Genomic DNA, 13,468 nt, shown 5'->3' with positions numbered 1-13,468 from the left:
TACACCCTGTGTGCGTCCTATAGCCACCGAGCTGCTGATCAGATGTATACCACTGATTAGCACCAGTGCTAATTTTTTGGCAGGGACTTTTTTTGCCCTAGTCCATTAGTCCATTTCCACCCCCCTTTCCCTTTGCACCACATCCGTGCGGCCAACATCACTGACCGGCCTTCGGTTGCTGCTTTTTTCTTTTTTTCATTTAGAAAAAAGATAAAAATTTACACCAAGAATTCACAAACACTCACACACGAATAAAGTTGGTACTCACATGGAGGAGGAGGCATACACTTTCCTTGCATCCGACAATGACAGTGAGGGAGAGGATCCCACCTTACCTTACTTTTTGCCTCCTCATCCTCGTTCTCTTCCTCCAGTGATACCAAACTGCCACGTAGACACCCTAAGACAACAACTGAACTACTGTCCTCTGTTTCTGACCCTGTATGGACCTCATCCCCCCGAAGATTACGAGCAACTGATTCTTGATTTTATGGTGCAATCAGGAATCAAATTTAACACCACTGGCTTCATAGAAATAGACTTTTTAAAAGTCTGTTTCTCTGAGGATTTTGTAAGCCTCATGGTGGGCCAAACAAATTTGTACACCCAACAATTTTTGTCACAAAACAGCATGTCATCATTTTCTAACTGGACTCCTGTAGCCGCTGTAGAAATGATGACGTTTTGGTTCCTGATTCCTCACATGGGGCTACTGAAGAAGCCAGAACTTCAGCACTATTGGAGTGTTGACATTTTGTATAACACTCTAGTGTTCTGAATGGCTATGACTAGTGATGGGCGAGCACTAAAATATTCAGGTGCTCCTTGCTTGAGTCGTACAAATTGGAATACTCGGGTACTCGGACAGAACAGCGAGCCCAATGTAAATTTATGGCAGACCCAAGCATTTTTACCGCGATCCCTCCCGGGGGTCCTTTAAAGGTCTAAAAACATCTGAAAATGATGGAAACACTGCTCAAATGACACAGGGACATCATGGGGATTGCCCCTGGAAGCATTCCTGACTCCTAGTTCACAGCTTTAAACAATTTTTTCAGAGTTTCATGCCATTTTTACCGGTGCACCAAAAAACATGACTTGTATATAAGGCAAAATAATTAACTCTAGATGAAAATGTTCCTCCCCCACTTCGGCTATGTTCAAACGCAGCGTTTTTGAAGCGTATTTCAACTTTAACATTGCTTTCAACCAATACAAATGCATTCACTGGGAAATGTCACTGTAACATTTGGTGTAACATTTGGCCATGTGGTGTGTGACATATAAGCAGACACATCTTGTTTCATTTATGAAGGATGGACTCTTAAAGTCAAAGAGCCCATTTTTACACGGGCATCAGGAGACATTAATCTTCTTAAAGGGTCTCCTAAACTGTTATTGCCTATGCAGTGAGAGGATGGGTTGCCAAGAATTACGACGCACCATAATACCCCTTTCACGAGTGGTACAGGAGGGCTTCCTGAAAAAATGTTGTATTGAATGCAAGGCCTGGCCTGCCCCAAAGTTACATGCATCCCAATAAGCTTTTCAAGCCACGTACTGGATGTCCACTGGAAAATCCACTTCACATTATTCATTTCATAATCCCAAACTATTTACTTATGGATTGTCTGCAAGACCTGCCCTGCTGCTAAGTTATCTTCACCCCAATATGCCTTTGAAACAACATACTGGTTGAGCACAGGAAGATCCACTTCGCATTATTCATTTTGTACTCCCATCCTGTTTTCTTATGCATAGACTGCAAGGCCTGCCCTGCTACCAAGTCATATGCACCCCAATAACCCCAATCCCCCTTGGAAGAAACAAGTAGGAGGGCCTCTTAACCAAAAATGTCTCATTAAAAAGGAGCCGGTCTCCTAGATTTGTAATGCCCATACACTAAGTGTGTTGGCTGTCAAACATTTTCCCATGTGGGGTACACCTCAACCATTTTCACAACAAGTAGTTTCCACTAAGCAAAAACACCCACCCTTGTTCTGAAGTCGACCCTGTCTGTAGCAGCACGGAACACGTTAACGCTGGTGATCTAGTGGCAGTGGATGATGAGACATGGAGAAAGCCTGATTAAAAACTATGCCCAATTTAAAGGAGCCGGTCTCCTTGACTTGGAATGCCCATACACTAAGTGTGTTGGCTGTCAAACATGTTCTCCTGTGGGATACACCTCAACCATTTTCAGAACAAGTTTGCGCCCAGCAAAAACACCCACCCTTGTTCTGAAGTCAACCCTGGCTGTAGCAGCATGTAACACGTTAATGCTGGTGATCTAGTGGCGGAGGATGATGAGACGTGGAGGAAAGCCTGATTAAAAACTACGCCCAATGTAAAGGAGCAGGTCTCCTAGACTTGTAATGCCCAGCAAACATTTGCCCCTGGGGGTAAATATCAACATAATGTTTCCTTTTTCCATTACGTCCCTCCGGACAGCACCATGGAGGTAGTCCTTCTTTGACCTATGGCGGGACAGGATCACAGAGAGGTTAAAAGGCCCCTCCCACCTCCACCCTCCTGTGTTTTTCCTGTCCCAGCAGGGGACGGTTGTATGAGAGGTTGCTCTTAGAGAAGAAGATAGCCTGTGGACATTTTACAGCTTTCAATTCCCCCTGGCAGGCAGTCTGTGGCTGATTCCTCTCTGGGTAGAGGTCCCTCAGCCATCAATCGCGGTACCAGATGGTCTTGGGGATTGGGGGTCTCAGCCTTCTTTTCCCCCTGTCAAGCGGACCGTGGCTGACACCTCTTGGAGAAGTTCCTCAGCAAGCAGCCAGCCTGCATGATGGGCTCAGGGGGATCATGCGGCGCATCCTTCCCCCTGTCAAGTGGTCCAGGGCTGACACTCCCCAGTGGGGAGTCCCTCTGCCCCAAAGACCAGTTGAGCGGACATGCTCCTGGGTTGAGCTGCTCCTCCCGGTGGGAGGCTCTTGGCTCGGATGCCAGCCAGCAAAACACCACTACTTCTGGAACTCACGTGGTGGAGAACGCCGTCGTACCTCCTGTGACGTCAGCATAAAGTCGGCGTGTGTTCCACGGCGGAACGCGAAAGTGCAGAATGAGACAGGCAACAGGCTAGTTTCCTGGATCTCGTGGGGCACAGGAGAGGAACTCACTGGCAGTAATACAACATTCCTGACCGGATGCCGCTTCCCTCCATGGTAGGCTCTTGGCGTTACCAGCTTCCCCTGTCTTTCTAGCAGGTGTGGAGCCAGCACAGGTGAGTGCATGTTGGAATGTTGTGTTGATGGTCTAGGCCTCTGGGCTGATACTAGTCTCATGCCTTGGTGCCAAAGCCGGGCCTAGAGCCTCATGTGCTGAGATGTGTTTTCACATATAAGCAGCTAGACCTTGGACCTCTAGGCTATAGTAAAGCCATATGTCCAAGCTACATCTCATAATGTGACCTCAGTTAGTTGCAGGCCATGTCTGCACAGAGCCTTATGGCTGGCCACATGGTGGAATGCAGCACACGGTCTCCAGGAAGACTGCCCTCCAGCTGCGGCTCATTAATTAGCTCCTTCAGGTGGAGCCGGTCTGACAATTGAGATGTACTATTCAGAGCGGAGGTTTATCTGGATCTCTGATTGCTCTCTTGGATGTAACTGTGGGCCTGATCTCTCGTTTGGCACCTTCAAGCATGGCCGTAGTCTGTGCTTCATATTACATCAGATTGCCTCTGGGCAGCTTATTGCATCATATTGCCTCTATGCATCATATTGCATCTTAGTGCCTCTATGCATCATATTGCATCTTAGTGTCTCTGGGCATCATACTGCATCATATCGCCTCTGTGCATCATATCGCCTCTGTGCATCATATCACCTCTGTGCATCAGATTGCATCATATTGCCTTTGTGCATCATATTGCCTCTGTGCATCATATTGCCACTGAGCATCATATCGCCACTGAGCATCATATTGCCTCTGTGCATCATATCGACTCTGTTCAACAGATTGTATCATATCGCCTCTGTGCATCATATCGCCGCTGTGCATCATATCGCCGCTGTGCATCATATCACCGCTGTGCATCATATCGCCGCTGAGCTTCCTATCGCTGCTGAGCATCATATCACCTCTGTGTATCATATCGCCGCTGTGCATCATATTGCCGCTGTGCATCATAATGCCGCTGTGCATCATATTGCCGCTGTGCATTATATTGCCGCTGTGCATCATATTGCCTCTGTGCATCATATTGCATCATTGTGCTTCATATTGCATCATTGTGCTTCATATTGCATCATTGTGCTTCATAGTACCTCTGTGCATCCTAAGGCTTCATAGTACCTTTGTACATCATACTGCATTATATTGCATCTTAGTGCCTCTGGGCATCATATTGCATCATGTCACCTCTGTGCATCATATTGCCTCTGTGCATCATATCACCTCTGTGCATCAGATTGCATCATATTGCCTCTGTGCATCATATTGCCTCTGTGCATCATATCGCCGCTGTGCATCATATTGCCACTGTGCATCATATTGCCTCTGTGCATCATAAGGCTTCATAGTACCTTTGTACATCATATCACAACTGTGCATCATATCGCCGCTGTGCATCATATTGCCACTGTGCATCATATTGCCTCTGTGCATCATATCGCCTCTGTGCATCATATCGCCACTGTGCATCATATCGCCGCTGTGCATCATATCGCCGCTGAGCTTCCTATCGCCGCTGAGCATCATATCGCCGCTGTGCATCATATTACCACTGTGCATCATAATGCCGCTGTGCATCATATTGCCGCTGTGCATCATATTGCCACTGTGCATTATATTGCCACTGTGCATCATATTGCATCATTGTGCTTCGTAGTACCTCTGTGCATCATAAGGCTTCATAGTACCTTTGTACATCATACTGCATCATATGGCTTCATAGTGCCTCTGTGCATCTCACTGCATCATATGGCTTCATAGTGCCTTTGTGCATCATACTGCATTATATGGCTTCATAGTGCCTCTGTACATCAAACTGCATCATAGGGCTTCATAGTGCTTCTGTACATCATACTGCATCATAGGGCTTCATAGTGCCTCTGTACATCATATTGCATCATAGGGCTTCATAGGGCCTCTATGCAGCATATTGCACTATATGGCTTCATAGTGCCTTTGTGCATCGTATTGCATTATAACGCTTTATAGTACCTCTGTATTTACATCATATTGCATCATATGGCTTCATAGTACCTCTGTACATCATACTGCATCATATGGCTTCATAGTGCCTTTGTGCATCGTATTGCATCATAGCACTTTATAGTATCTCTGTGCATCATACTGCATCATATGGCTTCATAGTCGCTTTGTGCATCATATTGCATCATCAGGCTTCATAGTGGCTCTATGCATCATATTGCGTCATAGTGCTTCTGTACAGCGTAGTGCTTTTGTGCATCATATTGCGTCATAAGGCGTTGGTACCTCTGGGCCTCAAGGTGTCATTTGTGGGTCATAATACCTCTGTGCTTCATAGTACCTCGGGCGTTGTGGCTTTGTGCCTCTGGCTGTGGGCCTCTGGATTAGTCCTTCTGACTTGTGCCTTGTTGTTGACTGGAGCATCGCTTGGAGAACTGATTGACAGGCTGGTCACACTCGTCAAACACAGTGTTTGACAAGTGTGACCTCAACTTTTTACTACTGATGCTGCCTATGCAGCATCAGTTGTAATAGATAGGATGTAAAAAATAATAATAAAAAAAAAATATTGCTATTCTCACCTTCCAGCGTCACGCGCAGCCTTCCCGTCTCTCTCCACGCTCCCGGCATCTTCCGGTCCCAGTAATCCTTTGCGCGAATGACCGCGAGATGTCGCGCTCCCATGATGTCATCGTGAATGACCGCGAGATGTCGTGCTCCCGCGAGACTGCGATGTCATCGCGGTCATTATCACAAAGTATTACTGGGACCAGAAGATACCGGGAGCGTGGAGAGTCTCCTCTCCTCCCGACCATGGGTACCATCCGCAAATGTTCTGCTTACTTTTCGCATGGTGGGCACAGCCACATGCGGAAAGTAAGCAGAACAATGCATTCCTATGTGGACGGAATCGCCGCGATTGCGCTAAATTAATGAGCATGCTGCGTTTTTTACCGCGAAGCGATTCCGCCACGCAAAAAAACACAGCATTAGCACAGCATTGCGGAATCCCATAGGATTGCATGGGATGCTTATTTTTTGCGTTTTCACGGCAAAATCGTGCGTTTACAATCATCGCGAAAACGCGAATAAACCGTGACGTGTGAACGCAGCCTTATGCTTGAATTGGCCTAGTAACATAGCCTTTCTTCTGTTTGGAACAGAACTTTCAAGTGAGTTACTGCCTTGAGTGCTAAAGGCAGGTCTCTCATAGTTAGCTTTTAAAGGGAGACATACATCTTTGGGGTTCATCCTTTAAGTGTACATACTATTCTGGGTGCAGGAAATCCCATGAGGTGGAAGGAAAGAATTCTTCCCGACTCCACATAGAGCAGTCAGGCTAGTTTCCTTGATCGACACCTGGTAGATAGATTCTTGTCCCATAAATCAATTGTATTATGTTTACTAGGGATGGCATCACTGCTTTTTGTACCTTTTGGTGAATCAGCAGCTCTGCGTCATGTGGCAGAGAATCCCATACTCGCTGCTCTTACAGCAGTCAGGGCTCCTAAGATAAAAGAAGCTGTATCCAGAACTCTTACAGTCGAGAACCCATAGTCCTTCTGACTCGCAGTAGACAGTACCCTCTGTGATGGAATAAAACCTACTTCCCTCTAGTTATAGAGTGTGGTTCCTCCCACCATGGCAGTCGGGGGTATAAATACCTCTAAGAAGATTGCCTTTTAGGATATAATATATAAATAAGTTGACACATTTACAATGTCTGGGCTAATGACTTGTATAGAGGCAGTTTCAAATAATATTTGTGTCAAACAGTTCTTACCAACAACCCCCTCTCTCCACACACACCACTTACTCTCCTCAATTCCAGAGTCCAGACTCCCTGTGTCTAACATCAGTAAAACAGGAGTGAGGATCCACATTTCCCTTTCAATGCTTCTAATGTGAAACCCAATGTTGGTAGTGGCAGGAGATGTTACCTGCCAGATGGAGTATTTCCTTAGTTTCAAATAATATCCAATCCTTTCTTGGGGTTTAGACATCTAAAGGATTCAGAATAGACATGATCTCCTGGATGAGTAGGGTACATACTGTACGTCCCAATGCTCCTTTATTTTCCAGGTACTGTTATTGCTTTGATCTTCCAGCGGTGCGGGGTCTCTGGCCTGCAGGTCTCCTTGTAGTATGGTAAGCTGGTCTCTAACCAAGGTTTAATCTGAGCCCAGGAGAACCGACGAAGGAACTGTCCTGTGTAATCAGCACATGCAGCGGATTACTGGTCTGTACAGTCCTCATTGTATTGTGGCTGTGGTTATCATCATACTTTTGCTGGGCAATACAGTTTTTAAACCTATTCTGTGACTGTGGTGTTCATAAGTATCTATCACAATAGCTGTAATTCACTGCGGTTCATTAGTGGTATTGGGGTACAACGGGTTTGTTTCCACTGCAGATCTTGTTTACCACATTCATACTGAAATTGGCCATTATAGACATATATCAGACACTCACTACGGTGATTACCTTTGTAGATCCCTTTCGATATCTATATTTCTTCTCATGCTTCAGATAATTTTTATATCTAGCCTGGTTCTTACCTAGGACTTTGATCCTTGGGCTTCTGTACCCACCCTGGTATTCTCCATGGTGCTGTCCGGAGGGACGTAATGGAAAAAGGGAATTAGACCTACCGGTAATTCTGTTTCCAGTAGTCCCTCAGGACAGCACCCTTAGTTCCCTCCCTTTTGTTTGTCTTTAGGCTTGCATGGGATCGATTGTCCAGCAGATTGTTCATCCATCATGTCATCATGGCTCGAGATTGGGATGGAGCCATTGAAGAGTCTTACATACGCGTTTGTAAGTCTTCCCCTGATGAAGCCGCATGGGTTGCGGCGATACGCGTGGGGTATGATCCTGGGTGTAGCACCCACTTGGTTATAGCTGTATTTTCACTGCGACCTTATTATTGGTTGCTCTGGAGTAATTTTTGTGTGGTACAATTGAATATTGGATTGTGGGCATTGGCCATATTGCTGTTGGCTTATTATGGCCTGTGTGCCCTAACCAGTGAATATTTAGGGACACATGCATGGAATTATTTCATGCAGCGATTGTGCAATATTAGGGCCCTTGGTCTCCATGAGCAGGTTTATGGGGTGGTTGTTGTGATTAATTGCAGTGAGGTTGGACCACATGGTTGATATACAGGTTATTACAGCATAATCTATAATTGTGATATGCCATACTTCACTGTTATATATTGTGGGATGCTTCATATGTTTTTATTATGTTGTTAATTGTATTGCTGCATCAATAAAACATTGTTTTTGTACTGGTTCAGTGTGCGCTATTTGCAGTGGTTCTTTTTCTTCTCTTTTCTTACATACGCGTTTGTAAGGGCGCGTTTAGACCATTTCCATCCATCCTCAGTGATACTTTGAAAAAACACTGGAGGGTGGAGGTGGGAGGGGCCTTTTAACCTCTCTGTGATCCTGTCCCGCTATAGGTCAAGGATGGCACTCACTGTTCTGAAGTAGTGAATTTATTATAGGATAAAAAGCATAGGCTCGGGAGAGATGTCTGAACTGTGGACAACGGCCGTTTCACACCAACTGTGGAGGACCCGTTGAAGCGCAGTTGGCGTGAAACGGCCGTTGCCACAGTTCAGACATCTCTGCCGAGCCTATGTTTTTTATCCTATAATAAATTCACTACTTCAGAACGGTGAGTGCCATCCCTTTTGTTCGTCCTTATATTACATAGCTATGCATGTTTCACTTTGGATTGAGCACCCATTCTATGGGTAGTTAGCGTGCAGCCCTGGTGTGTGAAATTGTACTGCACTATAGTGCATATGAAGGTGGCAGCAGCTGTGCCAAATTGTTTTCTTTCTCTTTGGGTAGTGATGATATTGCAAGCTGTGCCATTACATCAGCTGGCCCAGGCCGCAGGTGTCGATGGAGAAAAGTAGGGGTCCTAGAACAGAGCCTTGGGGGAACAACGAAAGACAGGTGTTGAGGTGAGGAGGTGGTGTGGTAGAGGGAGACAATGAATGCCCCTCTACCGGACTCCTTGCTTTTTAAAGACTCTGCCGGTAACCCCAAAAAGGACATTTGCACCACCGGCCATGGCCACATCTGCAGGGGTAGTAAAACTACCAGCCTTACCACCACCAGCATGATCAGGCACATGGCAGCAAAGCAACAGACTTTGTTGGTTGAACACCAGGCTCCATGAACAGTGTCTGCGTGTGATACCACTGTTTCTTCTGCTGTTGTGCGTACAAGGAAATCCCCTGTCCACGGTGCATGTGAAGATGCCTCCTGGCCTGCATATGTTGTTGACCACAGTCAAATTGCACCATAATCAAGCATGTCCACGACCTTGTCCCAGCACAGCCTTCAGTTGTCCATACCCTAGTCATTGGACCGTAAGCGGAAAGACGCAGCCAACGGCCCACAGGCCACAGTCCTAAATTCACAAATTTGAGTTCTGTTTGCGCTGGAAATGTTGCATTCTAGGCTCGTGGGAAACAGACCCTTTCCACAACCTGATGGCAGTGACCGTAACAAGGTTCTCGTTCCCCACCCGGCACCATTTCTCCTGGTCTGCCGTCACGATATTAGACGAGCAAGCACGTGTCCCACAACATTACATGTGCCATCAACAATGCAGGCACAGGGAAAGTGTACCTAACCATGGACACATGGACAAGTGATTGTGGGCAGGGACAGTACATATTGCTAATGGCACACTGTGTTTGCGTAGAAAAAGTCATGACCCACTCGCACATTGTGAGACAATGTCACAGATGTATGGAGGAGACAGTTTGGGGAAGGCTTTGTATGTCATATTTATGGTTTTGAACTGTAGCCTATAGGCAATTGGAAGACAGTGAAGTGGATGGCAGAGAGGAGAGGTTGTGGAATAACGGAGGGACAGTTGGATTACTCTGGCAGCAGAGTTTTGAATAGATTTGAGTGGTGTAACAGTGGTAGATAGAAGGGTACAGAGTATAAGGTTGCAATAGTCAGTCAAAGAAAAAAGAAACATCCGGCACTGTCCCTGAGAATGAAATACCCGCAAAGCCACTTATAACCGCTATCAGTGTGACACCTGTAACCCTTGCTGAAAGGGTGCTCTATCCATGTGAAGAAAAAACATGAAATATCATAGTAGAAAAAGACATTGGGACCTGTTGAAGTGCATTGTGCATGAAACGGCTGTCGTCCGTCTTTTTGCATTTCTCCCGTGCCTTTGCCTATGCTTTATTAATATGAAATAAAGTGAATCATTTCAAGAGAACGGTGAGTGCCATCCTGCTGTCTTTTTCTACTATGATAAGGTTGCAATACTCGAGGCAGGAAATCATGAGGGAGTGCACAAACATTTTTTAAGTTTCTTGTAATGCACGGATCCAGGAAATGTTTTTGAGTTGTAATGGACAGGAGGAGGCAAGGGCTTTGATATGTAGTTTGAAAGAGAGGTCAGAGTTGAGGATCACCCCGAGGCCACGAACATGTGGGAATATTTGTCCTGGTGTGCCATCCTGGCATTACACAGGCACGTGTCCCACAACATTACCCGCGCCCTCCTCAATGCTGGTACTTGGAAAGTCCATCTAACCAATAACACGTGGACAAGTGCTTGTGGTCAGGGACGATACATCTCACTGAGGGTACACAGGGTTAATATAGTGGAATCTGGGACACACTCAGACCTTGGTATGGTGGCCATCCTCACAAACACAGAGTATTGGGTGTCATACGTCAATCTGGATTGCCCCCACAGTGTACAGCTCCTGCACCACCTCCTCCTCCTTCGCCTCCTCTTCAGCCTCCAGCTACAAAAGGTAGCACATCAGTCACAAGCTGGAAGCACTGAAGCACTGCCAAAGCCAAGCGGCAACAGGCTGTGCTGAAGCTATTATACTTAGGTGACAAACCGCACAATGCTGAAGAGTTGTGGACAGCTCTGAAAGAGCAGGCAGATCTGTAGCTTACACCAGTGAGCCTACATCCAGGCATGCCTGTGTGTGACAATGGGTGAAACCTGGTGGCTGCTCTTTGGCGAGGTGAGCTCACACACGTGCCATGCCTGGCTCATGTGCTTAACCTAATTGGTCAATGTTTTTTGAAAAGTGACACGGAGCTGGCAGATCTGCTGGTAAAAATACAACGATCTAAATACACATTTTAGAAAGTCAGCTACAGCTTCATCCGCCTTTGCCATGATTCAGCAGCGCTTGCTGCTTCTGGCTCACCGACTGGTGTGTGATGCCCCCAGACCTTGGAACTCTACATTGCAGATGTAGGAAAGGATTTCTCAGCAGAAGAAGGCAGTTGGTCACTAATCTACCAGCATCAACAAGGTTTTCAGTTGGGTAATGGGTAATCACATAAATAGCCAGATACTAGAAAAAACAAGTGGACAGCCTGTGATAAGTATGGATACCCAATTTAGATTTAGATACCCAATTTAAAACCCGATTATATATATATTGGATTATTACATCCTTCACCGAATTTTTCCTTCCGACATACGGGAGCCATACAATCTACAATTTTTTGCAACACTGGCGATTTACATTCAGTGTATTGTTTACCATCCACTGGCATTTGTATTTAGTCATCAACCGGGCTTAACATAATACTTCATATATACAATATAAAAATCACCCTGTGGGACCTGTTTGGGTATCCATACTTATCACAGGCTGTCCACTTGTTTTTTCTAGTATCGGGCCATTTATGTGATTACCCATTTTATTGTTTTTTATTGTATCTCTGATGTGTGTCTTCTTTTTGACAAATAAATATGTATATGCTTGAAATGGATCTGGATTCTATGTTCTCTTCTTTCTAATTTAATTGAGAATCGTCTCCATACTATCAGATTTTATGAGGCATTACCCATGTACTTTACTAATAATGGAATAAGGATGTTCTTTTGGAGTATTTTTTATAACAATGATAATAATAGTTTAATGCAAACAAAACAATCCTGCTCGTGACAACTTACAATCTAAAATGAGGTGGGGGAGATAAAAAATACAGGGGTGTATTTACAAGAAGGTATTTTCAATGATGTTTGTACTATGATCTTACTGAGGTTCGTTGTAAGTGTTGTAGGCCTGAGAACAAGGAGGAGGAGGACAGCATGCTCAGTCATCCCCTTGGTGACGACACGGAAGTCTTGCCTGTTAGCAGTCTGGGACGCATTGGGCTGACTTTATGTTATGCTGCCTTTCCCGTGACCCTCGCGTTCTCAAAATTTTGGATGACAGACAGGCAGTACTGATTTGTGACACTTCTAGACCCACGGTAATCGGAGAACTTTATATCTCTTAGTCCTAAGGCAGACCGGTGTACTAATATGTTGCAGTAGCAGGGTGCCCTTATAGCGGAATTATTAATAAAATTACTATCTCAAACACTGGTGGCAGAGGACACAGTTTGTTGGCCAACCAAGGAGTACAGGTGAGAGAGACACAACTTCAATACAGCAGAGGCAGTGAAACAATAGCAAAGTTCTTGTAGAGTTTTAAAAGACCCTCTCATCACCCTGACACAGAGGTGCTGGGTACTGTCACAAGGAATGCAATGTTTTGGAAGATACTGAGGGAGTATCTTGCTGACTGTACCAACATCATCTGTCATTCATCTGTGCCTTATAAATATTGGTTATCAAAGCTGGACATGTGGCATGAACTAGCTAGCTCTCTCTACTGCGCATGTGTGCTGTACTCACGGTCAAGGAGAGCACGGCACCTCGCTCTCTGGCGGTTACTGAGCAAATGGCGCCTTGCTAAATGGCAGTACTGCTTTTAGTGGTGGGAGGCTATGGGAACAGTCCTTTGCAGCTCCACTGCTCTAAGAATGGGGCACGCTACTCAGCCTCCTATGCGCTGCTTGTCCATGCTAAAAATCATTGCTGTCTTGCCGCTTTCTCTTAAGCTGGCCCCCTGCCCCTAGGTCACCAGGTCTGTCTGTCTGCTGCATTTTGCCGCAGCGTCGGCACTTCGGGTGCATATTGCACTGCCCCCCCTTGCTGCTCACACGGTCACAACTGGGGACACACTCCTTCTCTTTTTTTTTCCCTCAGCTTCCGGGCTTGTTCCCTGTCTAAACACAACCCCTCGTTCTGTTTAATGGGGCCTGTCAATTCCCCTATTTATTCCACCGGTAAACAGGGGACGCAGTCAAAACAGGTCCAGAACTGGCGCAGCACAGATACCCGCTATGTCTGCTGAAAAAAAAAATCGCTGGAGAATCAAAATATGGAATCTTTGCGTGCCCCGCAGCTGGGTATGGAGCAAGATTTCACAATGGGTGATCCTACC

This window comes from Dendrobates tinctorius, unplaced genomic scaffold (genome assembly GCF_039654945.1).
Source record: "Dendrobates tinctorius isolate UK_male_01 unplaced genomic scaffold, ASM3965494v1 ptg000008l, whole genome shotgun sequence".
In the NCBI taxonomy this organism is placed as follows: Eukaryota; Metazoa; Chordata; class Amphibia; order Anura; family Dendrobatidae; genus Dendrobates; species Dendrobates tinctorius.
The sequence above is the reverse complement of the archived record's forward strand: the minus strand, read 5'-3'. Positions refer to the sequence as shown.